Source organism: Sorex fumeus, unplaced genomic scaffold (assembly GCF_029834395.1).
Source record: "Sorex fumeus unplaced genomic scaffold, SorFum_2.1 ptg000050l, whole genome shotgun sequence".
NCBI lineage: Eukaryota > Metazoa > Chordata > Mammalia > Eulipotyphla > Soricidae > Sorex > Sorex fumeus.
The window spans coordinates 10241060-10264370 of record NW_026606107.1 but is presented as its reverse complement, the minus strand read 5'-3'; the positions used below and the strand labels follow the sequence as shown (position 1 = coordinate 10264370).

The 23311-nt window shown below is 40.6% G+C and overlaps 1 pseudogene; it reads right to left on the bottom strand.

Annotated features, from left to right (window-relative positions):
* Positions 1–1230: 1230 nt before the first annotated feature.
* Positions 1231–23311, bottom strand: part of LOC130032595 (transportin-1-like) — a 52711-nt pseudogene continuing 30630 nt past the window's right edge.

The following is a 23311-nucleotide window of genomic DNA, read 5'->3' as shown; positions in this document are numbered from 1 at the left end:
ACGGGGAGCTTGCCAGGCTCTGTCGTGCGGGCGAGATACTCTCGGTAGCTTGCCGGGCTCTCCGAGAGGGGCGGAGGAATGGAACTCGGGTCGGCCATGTTGGCTGCGTGCAAGGCAAACGCCCTACCGCTGTGCTATCGCTCCAGCCCTGAACATGATCATCACTAAATACCTACATTGCAGACCACAACACCCTAGAGGAGAGAGTGAGTAAAAAGGGAATCCGCCTCCCACAGAGGCGGAGGCGGAGGATGAGAGAGGAAAGGGAGACGGATACTGGGAACACTAGTGGTGGTGAATGGGCACTCGTGGAGGGATGGATACTCGATAATTGTATGACTGAAATGTGAACAGGAAAGTTTGTAAGTCTATAACTGTATCTCACGGTAATTCATTAAAAATTAAAAAACTTAAAAATTTAATGTCAATCATTCATTTGTTATGTCCAATCCCATTTGTTCCTCCCCAAATGCCCACCTCACAAAGGTAAAAAAAAGTAACTGCTTTGGCATTTCACAGGATGCTTTGTTGTTTAAATTCATTTGTTTTATTTCCAACTTTTGGGGAGTATCCTAAAATTGTTACTTCCAAGAACCTGCTTCAGTATATAATCACGCTGACTGCAACTCTGTCAAGCGTCATCCTGTAGTTCTTAGTTGCATGTAAAACCAAGTCCCTATCTTGTGAAAAAATTTATTTTAAACCTCTGAATTAAAAACAGCTTCTTGACTTGCCTGTGACCTTTGTTCTTAGTCTTCTTTAAGTGTGCTATAGAATTTCCCTCCTCCTTACCCCTTTGCATCTTTTATATGGTTCTTGTTTTGGTACAATTCCCCATAATATTCCAGAATGTGCTATTGTTTTGTGAGTAGACTAAATAGTTGGGGGTTATTTTTTATGTATTAATTTCTTTTCTTCTTCACATCCAGTGTGGAGTTGTAATTGAAGTCAGAGGTCAGGTAACAAAAGCCCCATATGTTAAAACTTTTCCCAACATTGACTTTTACCAACATTATACAATGGTACATAATACATCTACCACTGCATTATGGTACATGTCACAGAATACAGTGACAACAATACCTCCATTTCACCCCTCCCAATAGTGTTGGGACTGTACTGTATTCCTGCTTGTCTATGCTTACCCCTGTAAAGGGTAACATTTTTCCTCAGGGAAGAGGCTCCCTCATAGTCTCGAAGGTTGAAGGACCCCTATTTATGAGTTTGAGGTTAAACACCATAAAATGCTTCAAGACGCTCTCTTAGGAAACTGATTAGAGAAATAACTCCAATTTCCACCCCCAACTTTATTTTTTCATTCCATCTTGATTTTTAAATCCATGAAGGAGCTGTACAGAATGTCACTCAGATCATCTTTTGGGTTAATCCATGATACAATAGAATCACAAAAAAATTAAAAAATATTGGATCAATCCACTGGGATTCACCCTCATCATGGTGCAAATACAACAGGCCGGTAAATTCGATTTCTCATTGTCCTTATATTTCATGGAGAGATGCACCAAGTTCTTACAAACTGCTATAGAATAGGGGTTACTTCTTAAGGAAACAAAACATAACCAAGACACCAATTGTTATTGCTGTATTCTTTTTTTTATTAGTGAAACACCATGAGGTACAGTTATAGATTTACAAATTTTTGTGCTTGGGTTTCAGTTATACAATGATCAAGTACTCATCTCTTCACCAGCGCCCATCCTCCACCGCCAGGGGTCCCAGCATCCCTCCCACCCCCCATGCCCCCCTGCCTCTGTGGCAGGGCATTCCCTTTTGTTGTCTCTCTCTCCTTTGGGGTCCTGTGGTTTGCAAGAGAGGCATTGAGTGGAAATCATGTTTGGTCTATAGTCTACTTTCAGCATGCTTCTCCCAACCTGGGAGTATCATCTCAACACCCTTTATTTGGTGCTCTCTTCTCTATCTGAGCTTCCTTTTCCCCTAGCATGTGAGGCTGGCCTCCAAGTCATGGAGCAAAATTCCTGGTACTAATCTCGGCCACTCCTGGGTGTTAAGGTAAAAAGGTAAAGGCCCTCCCGTTGATCGTTGATTTGCTCGAGCGGGCCCAGTAACGTCTCCATTGGAGACTTTGTTGTTACTGTGTCTGGCATATCGAATACTCTTGGTAGCTTGCCGGGCTCTCCGAGAGGGGCGGAGGAATCGAACTCGGGTCGGCTATGTTGACCGCTTGTAAGGCGAACGCCCTACCCGCTGTGCTATCGCTCCAGCCCTGGGTGTTAGTCTCCGATTTTGTTGCTTTATGTTCCCTAGATGAATGCAATCTTTCTGTGTATATCCTGCTCTTTCTGACTCATTTCGTTTAACATGATAGTTTTCATGTACTACCACCTGTATGTGAATTTCATGACTTCATCTTTTCTAATAGCTACATAGTACTCCATTGTGTAGATATACCAAAGTTTCTTTAACCAGTCATCTGTTTTCGGGCACTCAGGTTTTTTCCAGATTCTGTATTTCCAGTACTGTAAACAGTGCTGCAATGAACAAACAAGTGCAGATGTCACTTCGACTATACTTGTTTGCCTCTCTGAAATATATTCCCAGGAGTGGTATTGCTGGGTGAAATGGGAGATCAAATTCTAATTTTTTGAGAATCGTCCATACTGTTTTTCAAAAGAGTTGGACCAGTCAGCTTTCCCACCAGGAGTAAAAGAGGGTCCCTTTCTCGCCACATCCGCACCAGCATCGGTTGCTTTTGTTCTTGTGGATGTAGGCCAGTCTCTGTGGTGTGAAATGATATCTCATTGTTGTTTTTATTTGCATCTCCCTGATTAGTAGTGATGTAGAGCATTTTCTCATGTGCCTTTTAGCCATTCAGATTTTTTCTATGCGAAAGTTTGTGTTCATTTCCTTGCCCCATTTTTTGATGGGGTTGGGTGTTTTCTTCTTGTGGAGTTCAACCAGTACTTTGTATATCTTTGATATCAACCCCTTGTCGGATGTGTATTTGGTGAATATCCTTTCCCATTCTGTATACTGTGTTTGTATTTTGATCACTGCTTCTTTTGAGGTACAGAAGCTTCTTAGTTTAAGATAGTTCCATTTGTCTATCTCTGTTTTCAGTTGCTTGGCCAGTGGCATGACATCTTTGAAGACATCATTAGCTTCAATATCATGGAGGGTTTTGCCAAGTTTTCCTTCAATGAACTTTATGTATTCCAGTCTGATGTAGAGGTCATAAATCCATTTTGATCTTACTTTTGTGCGTGGCGTTAGGCAGAGATCTGAGCCTACTTTTTTGCATGTAGCCGTCCAGTTTTGAAGAACAATTTTTTAAAGAGGCTTTCCCCTCTCCATTTCATTTTTCTTGCCCCCTTATCAAAGATTAGATGATCAAATGCTTGGGAGGAGATGTCAGTATATTCAACTCTGTTCCATTGGTCTGTAGCTCTGCCTTTGTTCCAGTACCATGGTGTTTTAATTATTACTACTTTGTAGTAGAGCTTGAAGTTGTGGACGTTGATTCCTCCCATTTTCTTTTCCCCAAGAATTGCTTTAGTATTTGTGGGGGCTTATTGTTCCATATAAATTTCAGGAGTGTTTGCTCCATTTCTTTGAAGAACATCATGGGTATCCTTATAGGGATCACATTGAATTTGTACAGTGCTTTGGGAAGTATTGCCATTTTGACAATGTTAATTCTCCCCACCCATGAGCAAGGGATATTTTTCCATTTCCTCGTGTCCTCTTTTATTTCCTAAAGTAGCATTTTGTAGTTTTCTTTGTACAGGTCCTTTACTTCCTTATTTAAGCTGATTCTCAGATACTTGATTTTCTGGGGCACAATTGTGAATGGGATTGTTTTCTTCATGTCTTTTTCTTCTCTTCCACTATTTGCATATAGAAAAGCCATGGATTTTTGGGTATTGATTTTATAGCATGCAACTTTACTATACAAGTGTAATGTTTCTAGGAGTTTATTGGTAGAAGTTTTAACGTTCTCTGAGTATAGTATCATATCATCTGCAAATAGCAACAGCTTGATTCCTTCCTTCCCTACCTGGATGCCCTTAATATCTTTCTCTTACCTAATCGCTATTGCAAATACTTCCAGTACTATATTGAAGAGTTGTGGAGAGAGTGGATATACTTGTCTCTTCCCTGATCTTAGGCGGAAGGCTTTCAGTTTTTCTCCATTGAGGATTATTGCTGTATAATTTGTGGTATATGGCTTTAACTATATTGAGGAAAGTCCCCTCCATCCCCATTTTGGCGAGGGTTTCATCATAAATGGGTGCTGGATCTTGTCAAATGCTTTCTCTGCATCTATTGATATGATCATATGATTTTTATCTTTTTTATATTCATATGATGGATTATGTTGATTGATTTCTGAATGTTGAACCATCTTTGCATGTCCGGGATGAATCCAACTTGGTCACGGTGTATGATCTTTTTGATGAATTGTTGAATTCTATTTGCTAGTATTTTGTTGAGAATCTTCACATCCGTGTTCATCAGGGATATCGGCCTGTAGTTTTTTTTTTTTTTCTTGTGATGTCTTTGTTTCCTTTTGGTATTAGAGAGACATGGGATTCATAGAAACTGTTTAGGAGAGTTTCTGTTTTTTCAATTTTCTGGAAAAACTTGAAAAGAACTGGCTATAAGTCTTCTTTAAATGTTTGGAAAAATTCGCTAGTAAATCCATCTGGACCTGGGCTTTTGTTTTTGGGAAAACTTTTGATTACAGTTTCAATTTCCTGGATATGAATAGGTCTATTCAGGTACTCTATAACTTCTTGATTCAGCTTTGGGAGATGATAGGAATCCAGGAATTTATCCATGTCTTCTAGGTTCTCTTGTTTCATGGCATACAGAATTTCAAACTAGTCTCTGATGATCTTTTGAATTTCTTTGGGTTTTGTTGTGATATTCCCATTCTTATTTTGATTCGATTTATTAGGGTTCTCTCTCTCTCTGTTTCTTTGTGAGTGTTGCTAGTGGTTTATTTATCTTATTTTCTCGAAGAACCAGCTCTTTGTTTTATTGATCTTTCGGATCGTTTCTTTGGTTTCCATGTTGTTGATTTCTGCTCTAAGTTTTATGACCTCTTTCCTTCTGACCAATTTGGGCTCTTTCTGTTGATCCTTTTCTAAGATCTTGAGCTGTGAAGTCAAGTTGTTTATGTGCATCCATTCTTCTGTCCTGAGATATGTTTGCAGAGCTATAAATTTTCCGCTTAAAATGGCTTTCGCTGTATCCCATAAGTTCTGGTAGCTCTTTTCTTTATTCTCATTTGTTTCCGAGTATCTCTTGATTTCATCCTTGACTTCCTTCCTGATCCACTCGTTTTTAAGCATTGAGTTGTTTAATTTCCAGGTGTTTGATTTGGTTCTCCGTGTCTGTGTGTAATTCACTCCTATTCTCAGTGCATCGTGGTCTGAAAAGATTGTTGATACAATCTTGTTGTTATGGGGGTTTGTGTCATCTTTCTGTAAAGGTGTGTTGTGGTTGTAGGGTTTGTCTTGTCTTATAGTAGCCCCTTTAGCCCTTGTTTTAGGTTTGGTTTTGAGTCTATGATGTTCCTGAGTTGCTGTTTGTCTAGTAAATAGTGTACCATTCATTCAATTTTGAGAGAGAGTTTAGCCGGATAGAGTATTCTTGGTGAAGCATTCATTTCCGTGAGTTTTTTCACTATATCTCGCCACTGCCTTTGGGCTTGGAGGGTTTCCTCTGAGAGATCTGCTGTGAATCTAAGTGGGTACTCCTTTGTATGTGATTTCCTTCTTTCACTTTGCTGCTTGCAGTATTTTATCTCTATCGGCAGCATCAATCATTCTAACTATGATATGTCTTGGAGTGTTTTTGTTAGGGTCTCTTTTAGCTGGTACGCTTCGGTCTCCTTGAAATGAATGGCTGCATTGTGGAGCTCTGGGAATTTTTCAGCAATGATTTGTTTCACCGTGTTTTTTTCGTTGGGATTGTTTCCCTGAGCTTCTGGTAGTCCAATGATTCTAATGTTGTTCCTCTTGGAATCATCTGCTAGGACTCTGGTTCTCTGTAGAGCTATTTTGACGTCCCTTGCCACTGTTTTTTGTTGCCTGTTGGCTTGGTGCAGCTGATCTTCCAACTCACCGATTCTCTCTTCAGCTGTGGTCATTCTATTGTTGAGAAAATAGACTGATTTTTTCATTTCATCTACGGAATCTTTTAATCATGACATTTCTGCTCTCATTTCTTAGCATAATTTGTCGATTTTTTTCTGTCATGTTACTGGATGTCTGTATGACTATTTCATTGAGTTGATTGAACATCTTTATGACTTTGTATCTAAATTTTATGTCAGGGAGGTCTCTTGGGTGAGCAGTATCGACAGAATCTTCTGGATTCTTTTCATTGTCCTCTCCTTGTGGTGTGGATTTGTGTTGTTTCTTCATATTGCTGTGTAGGTTGGGGACTAGGTTCCTTGGGGACTAGGTTCTTTGGTATGGCTAATCTACCAGTGGCCGCATGAGCGCTGGCCTGCTGAAAAATATGCCACGCCCACTTCTACAGAAGCACGCCCACTTGTGAATAGGCCACGCCCCCACGGAAACCTGGGTTTGGGAGGATATCAGTGCAGCGTGAGGAGTGAAGAGGGGAAGGCAGATGCTCAGAACTGCTTTTCTCCAGGTGTCTGGCAGGACACCTGGAGTCTTGCAGGGAGAGATCCAAGTCCCAGGATTAAGTACCGGTGGATGAACTGACCTGGGTCTGGGACGAGATCAGCACAGCATGAGGAGTGTAGAGGGGAAGGCAGACACTCAGAACTGCTTTTCTCCAGGCGTCTGGGAGTACGCCTGGGGTCTTTCAGGGAGAGATCCAAGTCCCGGGTTCAACTACCAGCGGATGAACTGACCTGGGTTTGGGACAAGATCAGTGCAGCGTGAGGAGTGAAGAGGGGAAGGCAGACGCTCAGAACTCTATTGCTGTATTCTTAATAATATCTTTGGTGTCCATTAATGATTTCTACATTAATAGAAATTAATCTACATTAATAGATTTTGGTCTATTAATGATTTCTATAAGCTGGCACAACACTGTAGGATCATAAGCTTTTATCTCAATACCAGTACATTTAAATAGAGATTTCACAATTGCCTAAGTGGCATTGTTGCAGCCTGAAATGAACTCGAATTTAAGTTGATTTCCAACATTGGCATGAAATCAGCTATACAAGGTTTAACATCTGAAAAGGATGTCAGATCACCTAATAAAGTGAGGAAACTCTACTGAACTACCATCTTCTCTTGCATGAACTGATAGACCAGTATAAGAACGTTGCTTCAGGCTACTAGCTGTTCATTTTGTCTCCAAGCCTTTTAGCCAGGCCACTGAATAAATCAAGAGCCACTGTCATAAATATGGAGCCTCATTTTGATCTGGTTCAACATTGTTCAGCATGGTTTGCCCACTGGTCTTCTCTACTACTAGATTTACATAACAGTGATACATACTTTCACAGTATGGAAGGAAGCCATACTGCAGGGCTTTGACAACCCAACATAAGTACTCAAGTAAAGAGAAGAGGTTTTTATCTTAATCTTTAATGTGTTCTATTTCTGGATCAATGGAGGCATTAGCATCAGAATATACTTTGGCTTGTTTAAATGGTGTCCTACTGAATCTGCTAATGTTCCTATGGCATCATAAAGAATGAGCGACTTATATGCTGCTATTTACTAAATTCAAAGACCAAAGAATAAAATATACAAGCAAGGTAAGGAACACGTTCTGCACAAGCCTCCTTTCTATGGTAGCAAAGGCAATGCAGGCAGCTTATTCTACTCTTGGTGCTATCCAGGATATGTCTTAGTAATTCTGGCATTAATGGGTTCTTCAGAAAAGTGTCTGGGAGCTGGCTGATGACCCATTGTGCAAAGCTGCTAAGAGTCCAGCAAGTTATGAAATGCCAAATAGACTTTTTATGGCATATATTTAAAACACTGTATACAACCAGTGCTGGCAGGGATGTTACAAAAAAAGGAATTCATTTCTCTGTTGTTATGCATATTACCTGGTTCATCCTCTAAGAAAAGCAGTATGAAGACTTCTCAAAAAAGTAAAGTAAAGCTTCTACCTGACTCAATGATCCCACTTCTTGGTATCTATCTTAAAACGATTATTAAATGATTAATTTTAAAAAGATTTATGTAGAGTTGTTCATTAAAGCATGAAATATGTAAGCCTGGATATGGAAACACACCAAATGTCTACTGACACTGTAAACATCAATTCACTAATAATAATCCCGGGGTAATGACAGTTTCCTGGAAAAAAAGATTAGCCTAATTTAGAAAATAGGGGCTTTGAGGGACAGACATAAAAGGACTGCACTCATTTGTGGAATATAAAGTAACATAATAGGAGACTAACACCTAAAGACAGTTAAAATAAGGGTCAGGATGACTACCCCATGGCTTGATAGATGATCTCATGCGCTAGGGGAGGTAGCTAGGATGAACAGAGGAGCACTAAATAAATGATGGTTGGAGGGATTGCTCGGGATAATAGATGCATGTTGAAAGTAAACTATGGACCAAACATGATGGCTGCTTGTTACCTGTATTGTAAACCATAACACCCAAAAGGACAGAGAGAATAAGAGGGATTGTGCCTGCCACAAAGGCAGGAGGTGTGAAGGTGTGTGGGTGGGGTGAAGGATACTGGGAACATTGTGGGTAGGGAATGGGTACTTGTGGAGGGATGCGTACTTGAACATTGTTTGATCGAAATGCAATCATAAAAGTCTGTAAGTCTGTGAATTATCTCACGATGATTCATTAAAATAAAAATTAATTAAATTTAAAAAGAAATTTTGAAAAACCAAAAAGAACAAAGAAAATAGGGGTAGCAGTTAAATAAGTTATCATCATTTCAAAGTTATACATTAAAGACATTAACTGCTTACTTAGCACCATAAGCCACAAATAAACAACTGTTCAAGCCTTTGTTCTTAACATACATGTTAACTTTTGAACAACGGTCTGCTTGGCAGGAGCCAAAAAGAAGGTGATGCTGTGCTAAGTGAAACGACCAAGCAGTATCTTTCTCAGAGAAGTTAAGGATAACCCACCCCCAGAGAACACTGTATTTCTCTCATTCTTTGCCATCAATTTCATGTGACAAATTTGAATGTACCAGCTCAATCCGTTCAACAGTACCCATTATCCACAAGAGATGAACGATTAAAAATATTAATATCCACATGTAATACTATGCAGAAATAAGAGAATATAAAATATTGCTCTTTGTTGCAACAGGAATGAAACTGAAATCCACTTTGTGAAGTGAAATAAGTCAAAAGTAGAATAGTGGGCGATTTTACTCTACTTTTTTTTAAATAATTTATTTATTTATTGAATCACTGTGGGAAAAGTTACAAAGCTTTCAGGTTTAGGTCTCAGTCATGCAAATATCAAACACCTTTCCCTTTACCATTACTTATTTTTTACCATGAAGAACCCCAATAAAACCCCACCCCCACCCCTCCCAATGCCTGTGAGGCAGATGAATTCTAGTTGACACTCTATCTGCTTTGATTAGATTCACTGTTGCAATAAAAGATGAACCACTATTATTTAGAGTTTACCCCCTCCCCCCAAATCAGACATGCTGAGAAAGCATTGTGAAGTGATTCGCTTTCTACAGCTGGGTTCAAGAATTAAATGTTGGTTTTGGATTTCCGCTATTTTGCTAATTAACCCTGGAAGTATTTCTACTGAAAGTCAGATAATTAAGAGATTGGTTTCTGTGCTCTGGAGTCGTGGCCGTGCTGGAGAGCCGCTCGTGGGGGCAACTGGTGACCTCGGTAGGGCATGAAGGACGGACCAGAACGCCCCCCTTCCCATGAGGTTTTAGTCGCCCCCACACCCCCGGCTCACACCTGCTTTCCACAAGGCCCCCATGTGGCCGCCATCTTCTTTCCAGAGATGAGAGGGCGAATGGGGCAACACCCTTTCCCATCAGGGCAGACATGATGGCCTGGATTAATGCATAGTCCGTTCACTTTTCTGCTCCAAGCTTCTGGGTTCTGCATTAAGTCCTTGTGCTTCTGGGGCCGTGGCCATGCTGGAGAGCCGCTCGTGGGGGGCAACTGGTGACCTCGGTAGGGCGTGAGGGATGGACCAGAACGCCCCCCCCTTCCCATGAGGTTTTTGTTGCCCCCACACCCCCGGCTCATACCTGCTGTCCACAAGGCTCCCATGTGGCCGCCATCTTTCTTTCCAGAGGGAGGAGGGCGGAAGGGAGCAACACCCTTTCCCCTCCGGGCAGACATGATGGCCTGGATTAACGCATAGTCTGTTCACTTTTCTGCTCCAAGCTACTGGGTTCTGCATTAAGTCCTTGTGCTTCTGGGGCTGTGGCCGTGTTGGAGAGCCGCTCATGGGGGGCAACTGGTGGCCTCGGTAGGGCATGAAGGACGGACCGGAGAGCCCCCCCTTCCCATGAGGTTTTAGTCGCCCCGCACCCCCGGCTCATACCTTTTCTCCACAAGGCTCCCATGCGGCCGCCATCTTTCTTTCCAGAGAGGAGAGGGCGAATGGGGCAACACCCTTTCCCCTCCGGGCAGACATGATGGCCTGGATTAACACATAGTCCTTTCACTTTTCTGCTCCAAGCTGATGGGTTCAACGTTAAGTCCTTGTGCTTCTGGGGATGTGGCCGTGCTCCAAACTTAACTCTGATTTTCAGGGAGAAACGTTGGGTGATTTACTTCCCATTGATCACTTTGTATATACAGAGATGTCGCGCGGCCGCTTACGTGGTTTGGAGGAAAAGTCCTAGTTCCTGCATACTCGAGCTATGCTTGTGGAGGCTTCTGGTCACCAGGGTTCCATCTGGGAGAGGCGGGATGCGGCACCTACCCCATCTGGGACTTCCCGGTGATCTCGGCTCTTTTTGGAAGCTGGTGCCTTCTCCGGGAGCTGTGGAGTCAGCCCTCCATGTGGCCCTTCTCTGTGGCTGTATGCTGTAAAGATCGATTTTACTCTTCTATGATGAGATTACCAAGTAGTGGCATAAAAGAAAAGGGGTAGGAAGAGATGGACTAGAAGTAGCATAAGAAAGTTCTTGGGAGATTAGGTGTGTGTGAGGTATAGTGACTTTGTACATTAGAATCATCATTGTTAGCAATATTGAGACTATGTTACCCAAATTACAGGATTTTTAAAATAAAATATAGGTTTTTAAAAATCTGCCTAGTCTCGTGATCATTTGTGTAGATATTTTAAATACTGTACTTCACAGGTCACTGAAGAAACAGATAGAAAATTATTCATCTTTTCCCCCCTGATGACTCTTTTTTTTCCTTTTTTTGGGGGGGGTCACGCCCGGCGATGCTCAGGGGTTACTCCTGGCTTTGCACTCAGGAATCACTCCTGGAGGTATTCGGGGGACCATATGGGATGCTGGGAATCGAACCCGGGTTGGCCGCGTGCAAGGCAAACGCCCTACCCACTGTGCTATTTCTCCAGCCCCAACCCCTGATGCCTCTTACAAGTATTATATATCAAGAATGTATAATAATGCATTTTATTTGACTCAATAATTAATACTAGATGGATTCATGAAGTGGAGGTACTATTTATGTCAGAGTTAATGTTTATTGAATACATATTGTGTGCCAGATACTATTCTAAGCTGTAAAAGAAATATCTGATTTATCATATAATCTGATGAGCTAAATGCCATTCATTACTCTTACAATTACAGCTTGTAAGTATTGACAGAATTGACCAGAATCCAATTATTTTCTACTTCTGGATCCTTTCGTTTTAGTTATTGTAATAATGCAAGACAATAAGATGGGAACTAAGCAATACAAGTTTGGAAGATGGTACTGGATAGAGGCTAATTTTTATTTCTTGTAGGACATAACAGCTTCATTTGGAAAGGTAGTGTAGACCTAAATTGTGAAAGTCACCTCTATACTACCTCTCTCCATCTGCACCAGCCTGTATCCTGGTTACTTTGAGACCCACTCAAACATTACTTATTTTATGAGAACTTCCAGGATTTCCCTTGTAATAATTAATTGTCCCTTTACCTTGCCACTTTTTAAATATGCCTCCATGGTACATCTAACATTACTTTCTAAAACTTTTCGGGTTCCTCCCAAGCAGTACTTAGGGAGGTCACCCTGGGGCCAGTCCTAATGGTTCATGATCTACCACATCAGTGGTTTAATGTGGGGGCTTTAGACTGCAGTGCTGATGCACTACAGTGGTGGATATTACACGAATTACCCTTGCTGTGCTCAGATCCACATCCTACAATGTTTATGGGTCTATATGACTGCACCTGACTGCTCAGGAGACATTGCATTTGGTTCCACACATAAAGCCAGAGTTTACTGCATGCAAGGCATGCACCCTAACTTGTATATTATATCTTTGATTCCCATATTATTTTCTTATGTTAGCATTTTGTGAGTGTGTATCTTCTTAACATATTTTCGATTCCTTGGGAGCAGGCACCCTATCTTATTTAGGGATAAATAACATTCATTACTTATTTGGTGCCGTATACATAGTAGGGGTTAAAATAAATGTTATTTGTCACTGTCACTGTCCTCTCATTGTTCATCGATTTTTTTCAAGCGGGCCCAGTAATATCTCCATTGTGAGATTTTATTGTTACTGTGTTTGACATATCGAATACGCCATGGGGAGTATGCCAGGTTTTGCCGTGCGGGTGAGATACTCTCGGTATCTTGCTGGGCTCTCCGAGAGGAGCTGTGCTATTGCTCCAGCCCCAAATGTTATTTGAGTGAAATATATTGTTAGAAGAGTACATTCATGACTATGGAATAGTTTCTGCTGTAAACTTAGCATTCCATTGATGTAAATAGCACAGTAGTAGGCTGGAGATATAAAATAAGAGGTAAGATGCTTGACTTGCTTATGTCCAACCCTTGTTCAATCCCAGGTACCTAATATGGTTCCCTGAGCACTGTCACAGGTGAAATTTTAGCACAAAGCAAGTGATTTCTTCTGAGCACTGATGGGATGGCAAAAACCCAAAATTATGAAAGGAGTTAAATTACTGATATGTGTAAAACACATAGAATTCAATGACAATTACAAAATGCAAGAAAAATAAATCTTATACAGTAGCTGCATATTCTGTAAGGTGATTAGGTAGACAGATAACAGATAAACAAGTCAGTATGCACAACCATGAAAAATATGTACTAAAAGAAAAAGTTTTTAATATCTTAGAGTGGAAAAATATACTTCTCAAGAACTACATAGGGTCTGGGAGTTTAAATAAAAATACTTTATTTATATCAAGAGCAGAAGTCATAGATTCACATTGGTTTTCATCTGTTCCCACATAAACCCAGGGTTCGCTGCATGCAAGGCATGCACTCTAACTTGTATATTATAACTTTTATTTCCATAATACCAAGTCAGACAAGATTGATTGATATAAGGAACCTATGACAGATGCTTGCACACAAAATCAATTTTATTGCATGAAAAGATTAATACATTTGGAGGATCCACTCTGTTTCTACAAAAAGTGAAAGCAAACTTGTTCTTCTGCTGTTGAGAGAACTTGCTTATCCCTCAGCGCTGTTCGTTACAAATATAATCCAGAAAAGTGGCCCAGGTAAAAAGTAATTTGGATGTTCTATTTTTGGCATATTAATAAAAATTTTATGTGATGCTCAAGAGCCGTGGTGGATCGTCTCTCCCAGCAATACAAGTTCTCATACATACAGTATCTTATAAATTCCTCTCAAATTAATCCAGAAATTTAACAAAATTTCAAGTAAAATCTAACAGGTTCGTAGTAAATAAATCTAAAAAATTACATACATTTAGGTGGTGATTTGTTTTTCTGGGAGCCATACCAGTACTCAGGAGCTGCTTTCAGCTTTGAGCTTTGTAGTTGCTCCCAGCAGTGCTCAGAGCATCAGGCAGTTCCAGGAATAGTACCTAGGATTCTATGATTCTCAGCACATGTGCAGCTTGTTAGCCTATCTCTGAATCCATTGATAATATTTAAGTCATTAGTAAATCAATAATAAATTAAATCTTTTAATGATGAACAAATATATTCTCATAGTTGAAAACATTATCAACCCTGCTTTTTAGTGTAAATTAAGGTTTGATTACAAATTTGTAAAGGTATGTATTGTAAATTAGTATATAAAGATATACAGTCTCCTGCCCCCGCGCCTGGCTGTCCTCACTGGGGCCCCTTGGAGGGGGGAGGGTTGAGTTTCTCTCCCCCCCTCGCCCCGAGCAGAGCCCCAGCAGCTGAGGACCTCCAGAGCCAGCCATGGCCATGATGGGACCACTCTCCACACGTCCGGACGGGCCTCATGCATGAAAGAACTGGCAAGGAACCCAGGCATGCGGGTCCCGGGGCTGAGGTCTCCAAGTCTACTCGGATTGGGACTGGGCCTTCTCCACCCAGACCCCCCATCTTCCAGTAGGTAGGCATCACACCCACCAGCTGCCGACAGTGCCAGGTTGGTCCCATCAACGGCCAAGACGCAAAGACTATAAAACCCAGCTCCTGGAAGCACGCGGCCGCATTCATGGTTATGCGACATCTTATTATCTTTCCTTTGGAGAACCTGGAAGGCTACAAAAAGTATCCTGCTCGCATGGCAGAGTCTGGCAAACTTCCCGTGTCATAATAAATATGCCAAATACCAGTAACAATGATGGGTCTCATCCTCCTAATCCTGAAAGAGCATTGAAATGGCTCTTTTAAAATCTCAGGGCCAGGAGAACAGATGACTGGTTAAAGAAACTTTGGTACATTTACACAATGGAGTACTATGTAGCTGTTAGAAAAGAGGAAGTCACGAAATTTACATACAAGTGGTACTACATGGAAAGTATCATGTTAAGCGAAATGACTCAGAAAGAAAGGGATAGACATAGAAAGATTGCATTCATCTGGGGAACATAAAGTAACAAAATAGGAAACTAACACCCAAGAATGGTCGAGATTCGTACCAGGAATTTTACTCCATGACTTGGAGGCCAACCACACATACTAGGGGGAAAGGGAGCTCAGATAAAGAGGGGAACACCAAATAAAGGTGTTGGGAAGATCCTCCCAGGATGGGAGAAGCATGCTGAAAGTAGACTATAGACCAAACATGATTGCCACTCAATGTTTCTTTTTCAAAACACAAAACCCAAAAGGAGAGATATAACAGACGGGTATGCCCTGCCACAGAGATTGGGTGGGATGGGGGAGATGGGGGGTGGGAGGGATATTGGGATCCATGGTGGTGGGAAGTGGGCACTGGTGGAGGGATGGTATTTGATCATTGTATAATTGAAACCCAAGCACAAAAATGTGTAAGTCTGCAACTGTACCTCATGATGTCTCACTATTAAAAAAAATTTTGAATAAAAAAATAAATAAAATAAAATCTCAGGGCTAGGTAGAAGGAGATGTTACTGGTGCTTGCTTGAGACAATCGACGAACAACAGGATGATCGTGATCATGATATAAAGATATGGTATTGCTAAGAAATGGATTGATAATTTAAAAAGTATAATTGGGATAACTTGTCTTTTGTGGGAAAAATATGAGCATTGTGAAATTTGATGAGACACTCTCAGGAGAGGGAAATAGGCCCTTTGATATGATGAAGGTCAGGTGCAGAGGCAGCAAGGCAAAATAAAGTCTAAATGTATAAGTGACCCAAAGCACACAATCAAAAACTTAAAACCAGCTAAGAAGGAGACAACAGAGACTCTACACCCTATCTCTTCCATTTTAGTGGGCCCAGTTACACATCTTTTGAACCTCTGCTCTCCGCACCACCATCCAGGTAGATTGAAATCCCAGCTAACAACTTAAGGGTCTTTTCAGAAGTAGGGGTGGATTCTCTTCCCTTCTCACTAGGCCTTGCAGGCTCTGCTCCTGACCTTCATCATATCAAAGGGCCTAGTTCCCTCTCCTGAGAGTGTCTTATCAAATTTCACAATGCATACAGTTATACTTCCTTTCACTGGGTAAAAACAGGCAGGAAGAAAAATTTCCAGCTAGATTTCTCATATTTTAGTAAAAACTTCCACCTCAGTACACAAGGAGCTAAGCAAATCCAATAGGGAAGACACACAGAAGCCCACCAAGTTAAATGAAGGAAAAACAAAACACATAATGATCAACAAGCACCAAACAGACCAGTAAATGCTTAAGCAAATATTTTAGTGATATTGTTGTGGAGATGTTTAATGAACTCAGAAATAGTCATACCTGTTCCATTGTCAGCAAAGGAAAGGGAAGTATAAGAAACAAAATGAAGACGAAGCATAAATGAAGATTATGCTAGGTGATGTTTAAAAAATGCAATGTAGACTATAGATCGAACATGATTGCCACTCAATGACTCTTTTGCAAACCACAGAGCCCAAAAGGAGAGAGAGAACAAAAGGGAATGCCCTGCCACAGAGGCAGGGTAGGATGGGGGGGATGGGGTGGGATGGATACTGGGATCATTGGTGATGGAGAATGGGCACTGGTGGAGGGATGGGTACTTGATCATTGTAAAACTGAAACCCAAGCACAAAAATTTGTAAGTCTACAACTGTACCTCATGGTGTTTCACTAGTAAATTTTTTAAAAAAATTCAATAGAAGCTCCAAGCAACAGAATAACAGCAGCAGAGGAAAAGATCAAGGTGCTCTAAGATGAGATGAAGGAAGCAACTAGAAAACAATGAAGAACAGAAAAAGACTGAAATGAAATGAACAGCATACCAGAAAACTATGGGATGAATTCAAAAGGAACAATATAAGCATCATTGGAATCCCTAAAGAATAGAAAGGTGAATTAGATGAAGAAACAATGGCTAATGAAAGTATCAATATGAATTTCTCAGCTCTGTGGAATATAGGCACCAATACAAGAGGCCTGAAGTCCCCCAATGAAAACAGACACAAGTGAAAAACTCCAAGACATGTTGTATTCAAAATGGCAAAATCCAAATATAAAGACAAATATTGAAAGCAGCAAGATCAGAACAGGGAACTTACATAGAAAAAAAAGCCCATGAAATTCACAGCAGATTCACCAAATGAGACTCTCCAAGTCAGAAAAGAATGTAGGGATTGATTAAATGGATTAAATACACCACCAAAAATACTCTCTCCAGCTAGATTATCACTCAGATTTGAAGGAATAATACTTTACTTTAAAGCAAGACATGCAAGAAGATTGGTGCTAGAACATTATATGTGTAAAACTCAACTCTTATTACTTTGTAAATCATGGTTCTTTAATTAAATAAAGTAAATTTTAACTTTATAAAGTGTTCCCAGTAAAATCTAGTACATCCTATCAAATTCTAGGAAAGATGTGCCATGAATGAAGAATACAAACCAGATCTGCTAGACAGTAGCAAAAAGACATAAAATGCTTCAATTACAATATTTTTCTTGATTATATGCTAAAGTGACATTTTGAAAATTGTGTGTTTGATATATTATTAAACTAAAAAGAATATAAGTTTTTTATTTTTTAATTTAAAAAATTTTTAATCACCAGAGTTACAAAATTGTTCATGATTGCATTTCAGTCATACAATGTTCCAACCCCCGTTACTTCACCAGTGTAATTTTCCAGCACCAGTGTTTCTAGTTTCCCTCACACCCCTTCAAGCCATCCCCCAACCCCAGCCTGCTTCTAGGGCAGGCACCTCTCTTTTCTCTCTCTTTCTTTCTCTCATTTTAGGCATTATGGTTTGTGATACAGATGCTTAAAAGTAAATTATTCTACCTGCTTTCAACACTCAGTTCTAGTCCAGAGTGATCATTTCCAACTAATTTAAGTCAAGCTTTTTAAAAGGAGCTTTTTCAAAAAACAAGATAAATGCCTCAGCATTGGCACTGAATATGATATTCACTCGTAGAGTTTGTGGTTGCCCTTAACTACATTAAGAAACATTTGCTTGATGATATCCTGATAAGAGATTTTTGACATTTGCACTGATGAATTAACATTTCCTTTTTATGGGAAGCCAGTTCTTCTAGTAAAACAATTAATCTTTATTGAACAAAAGTTCCTTAGAAAGATGTGATAGGAGTGAAATAGGGGAAGTATGTGTTCAAGAAAAAACAGATTTCTCAAGTGTTGAAATAAAAAAGGAAAGAAGCATAGAGACAATAAACATAATATGTGTTTAAGGGAGAACACTGGCTTGAAGAGAGACTGAAAGGTAAGATAAAAAGTGTTTCTTTTATCACGTCCATATAGATTTTTATGAAAGCCTTTACTTAGTACTGCAGATGCTTAAGCAGTATTTATATTTCCTGACATAAAGCCAATATTCCCTTTCTTAGGATAAACACCTTTATATGTCTATAGGCCTACTTAGACTATCCCCTTTAAATTTTTCCTGTCTTTACTCTTAATAATTTTTACATTTGTAGGATTCATCTATTTCATGTACATCTTAAAATGTATTGACACAGAACTCATACTAATTTTTAATTCATATTTGTGTAAAAATCTTTTTTTTGGAAAAAATTACTATATCAATTTGCTCGAGCGGGCCCAGTAACGTCTCCATTGGAGACTTTGTTGTTACTGTGTTTGGCATATCGAATGCGTCACGGGGAGCTTGCCAGGCTCTGCCGTGCGGGCGAGATACTCTCGGTAGCTTGCCAGGCTCTCCGAGAGGGGCGGAGGAATCGAACTCAGGTCAGCCATGTTGGCTGCGTGCAAGGCAAACGCCCTACCACTGTGCTATCGCTCCAGCCCTTCTATATCAATTTATGTTTAGTGGAATTAAAAAAGATCAGCTCTATTCATCTATGTGTGTAGGTATCACCATCACCATCCACAACAGAGAGAGAGAGAGAGAGAGAGAGAGAGAGAGAGAGAGAGATTTTTCCAAATACAAATTTAAAAAAAAGAAACATAGTAAGGACACAAAAATGTTAAAAACTATTAGAACTCAACAATTTTGACCATAAAACTGAGTTTATGTGGTGGGTGGCTGAGAGGAGTTCTTGGGGACATTAGTGGACGAATTTGGAATTTCTCATGATGGTTACAGTATTTTAATGATGTATATGTGAAAAGTGTGACTAACAATATTGTAAATTCAAGTACCTCAATGGAGACAATTAAAGGAAAAAAGATGGTCAGCTGTAAGTCAGGAGAAGAATTCACACCAGAAACAGATCCGGTCAAGCTTCATATGATAGTTCTCATATCATCTTCTACAGGATTTGTTTATTCTGAATATGGCAGCACACTTACATTTTTAAGGATTACTTTGTGTCCATTCTTTCATTGTTTATGTGTTGTTCTTCTATTCAATCTGAGGAACTCCTTAGAGTTCTTATATTTCTTGCAATATAAGGTTGTCACTGATAAGTTCCAGAAGATTTTGTATTCAGAGATAAACATGGTTGACAGTATATTTCTCTTAACACTGTGTTGGTATTATCCTATTTTTTCTTTCCTAACAAGGTCCCACTGAAAGAATTTCTAATGGTCTTGGCCACAGCGCTGCCCTACTCTGAAGGTCGTCGGGGAGGTGGGGAGCACGCTATTTCCCGCACACTGAAGGCATGGCCCTTTCCCTGTGCCGGGTGCCCACAGTCTGGCAGCCAGAGGAGACTTTGGGGAACAGCTGCCCGAGTTCCAACAGACCTCCAGCCCACCTGGGTTGGCGCGGCCCTCCTCTGCAGGTTCCTAGGTAAGCACATCCCTGGAACAGGCAGGGGGCATGGCCTCCACGTAGGGGCGTGGCCTCTCAAAAGTGGGCGTGACCTTCTCTGAGGCAGCTGCAGTTATATTTCCAGGACTCTCCACTCACACCCCATCCTTTATCACCTAATTGTATGGAAAAAGTCCAAGTCACTTCAACTACTTGATCACTTGATCACTTGATACCCCGTTATTCATCAATTTACTTGAGCGGTTGCCAGTAACGTCTCCATTCATCCCTGTTGCATGCTAGCGTAGCCCAATGGCATCTGTTCGTTCTAAGAACATGCAGAGCCTCAAACCGATTATTCAGGGTCTTCACGAAGAAGTCTGACCATCTTGTAGGTGGGTGTCCACGCAATCTTTTGACATCCCGTGGAATGCAGTCTGTAATGACTCTAGTCCAGCAGTCGTCTGTAAATCTCATTATGTGTCCAGCCCATCTGATTTTTGATGCCTTGGCAAATGAGACAGCATCCCTGATTCTTGAGCATTGACGGAGGTCGGAACTCTGGATTCTATCTCTCATTTGAGTGAAGCATGGTACTCCAAGCATAGCTCTTTTGATTCCTCTTTGAGAGAGCCGAATAGCTTTCTCATCCTGTTTTCGTAGGGTCCAGGACTCAGAGGCATATGTAAATGTAGGAAGAACAGGGGAATCGAAGAGATGTGCTCGGAGCTGGAGGTTCTTTGTCCTCCTAGTTAAATCTTCAATGCTCTTGAAGGCATTCTAAGCCGCTCTCTTCCTCCTTCATAACTCAGGTGCCAGGTCATTCATCATGTTGATTTCTCGACCTAGTTATATATAACTGTTGCATTCGGAGATGGTGGTTCCATTAAGAGTGAATGGAGCATCAGAAACAAGACTGTTTCTCATGAACATTGTCTTTTTGAGATTCAGTTGTAATCCGACCTTTCCACACTCACGGTTGAAGTCGGTCAGCATTTGTGCCGCTTGGCTGATGTTTGGTGTTATTAGAACGATGTCATCAGCAAAGTGGAGGTGGTATAGTTGCTGACTATCTATCTTCACTCCCATTCCTTCCCATTCCAGTCGTTGCATGATGTTCTCGAGGGTGACACTGAAGAGTTCTGGTGAAATGGTATCACCCTGCCGAACCCCTCTCTTGACATGGATGATTACTTCTTTGTATAATGGTGAGATCCTGGTAGTGAATCCTACTCAAATTCCAACAAAAGAGCAGTAATCAAAAAGCTGTACAAGCCCAATATAAAAGAGCACCTCCTCCAACGCTTCACTAGATGCCCGTCATAAGCCACAGAATAATGCCTGAGAGGAAGGACAGATTCTAGAAAGGGATAAGGGTGACAACCATAGACCGACCTTATTCAGAATCCTTTCCCAGGATAAGATGGAACAGTCCTAGTGAATTCCAAGGTTTTACCTCTACACAACGACAACAGCATGAAGAAACAGTGCAAATGTCCACTACGAGGAGAGGATGAAGAAAAGAGTCCCTAATCCTAACAGGGGTTACCCAAAAATATGCTCTCTCTGATATCTCTGATAAATATTTATATATATATAGTTATATGATAAAGTTATATATACCTAGGTTCAGAAGTCAACATGACGAATAACCTGGCACCTGAGTAATGCAGGAGGAAGAGAGCAGCTTCGAACACCTTAAAGAGCGTTGAAGAAATAACTGAGAGGATGAAGAACCTCCAGCTCTGAGCACATCTCTTTGATTCCACTGTTCTTCCTGCATTATTATATGCCTCAGATATTTGGGCCCCACGCAAACAGGATGAGAACGCTAATTGGGTCTGCCAAAGAGGAATCAAAAGAGCAATGCTTGGAGTACCATGCTTCACTCAAATGAGAGATAGAATCTGGAGTTCCGACCTCCATCAACGCTCAAGAATCAGGGATGCTGTCTCATATGCCAAGGCATCGAAAATCAGATGGGCTGGACACATAATGAAATTTAGAGACGACTGCAGGACTAGAGCCATTACAGACTGCATTCCATGGGACATCAAAAGATGGCGTGGACGCCCACCTACGAGATGGTCAGACTTCTTCAAGACCCTGAATAATAGGTTTGAGGCTCTTCATGTTCCTAAAACGAGCAGATACCATTGGGCTGCACTAGCATGCAACAGGGATGAATGGAGACGTTACTGGCAAGTAACGTCTTTTGCTCATTGTCTTTTGCTCAAGCAAATCGATGAGTAACGGGGTATCAAGTGATCAAGTGATAAAGATTTCCGAGATGAAATGCTGAGCATGTTCAAAGAAGTAATCAAAGAATCAATAGAGGAGACATCCAGAAAATTAAAGGAAAAAATGGAAGAAACAGTGGAACGGATAGTCGAGGAAAAAAAAGGAAGAAATGAGAGCAGAAATAAAAAGGTTACAAAAAGAAATGTCACAAAAAAGGATTTGTTAGATGAAATTAAAAACTTAATGGGTATCATCAGCAGTAGAATGACTATGGATGAAGACAGAATCAGTGAGCTTGAAGATGAGCAAAAGAAATTGCATAGGGAACAATAAACAATGGGAAAAGACCTCAAAGTAGCTCTAAGGAGAATCAAAGACCTAGGGGATGACTCAAAGAGGAACAAAATTAGAATCTTCAGAGTACCAGAAGGACAGGGAGGAAACCCCAGTGAAAAAGCCACAGTCAAAGAAATCAAGACTGAAAAGTTCCCAGCTTAAAGAATGCAGACATCCAGATCCAAGGAGCCAGAAGGGTGCCAGCTAAAGGCAATTTATAGTCAGAATGATGGATGCCGTGGACAGAGACACAATACTGAAAGAAGCAAGGTGAAAGAAGGAAATCACATACAAAGGAGCACCCCTTAGATTTACAGCAGCCCTAACAGAGGAAACCCTTCAAGCCTGAAGACAATGGTGGGATATAGTGAAAATACTCGATGAAATGAATGCCTCACTAAGAATACATTATGCAGCTAAACTCTCACTCAAACTCAATGGAATTTACACCATTTTGTAGATAAACAACAGCTCAGCAACTTCAAAGACTCAAAACCAAATCTAAAAGGAGGATTAAAGGGGCTCAAAAGATAAGAAAGTCACGGTCACGGTCCTCCTGTTGTTCATTGATTTGCTCAAGCGGGCCCAGTAACATCTCCATCGTGAGACTTCTTGTTACTGTGTTTGGCATATTGAATATGTCACGGGTAGCTTGCCTTATAAGCACAAACAACACTACAGAAAGATGGCACAAAATCCCATGACAATAATCTCTCTTAATATCAATGGTCTAAATGCACCAATCAAGAGACACAGAGTGGCAAAATGGATCCAGAAACTGAACACAACATTCTGCTGCTTACAAGAAACTCATCTGAACAATCATAGCAAACACAGACTCAAAGTTAAAGGATGGAAAACAATCCTGCAAGCAAACAGTTCCCTCGAAAAAGCTGGGTGGCTATACTAGTATCCGACAACACCAATTTCAGGTTGAAAAAGATTAGATGGGACAACAAAGGCCATTTTATATTTATCAAGGGATACATACAACAGGAAAAAATTACACTCTTAAATGTATACGCACGTAATCAGGGACCAGCTAAATATTTTAAACTACTGCTAAC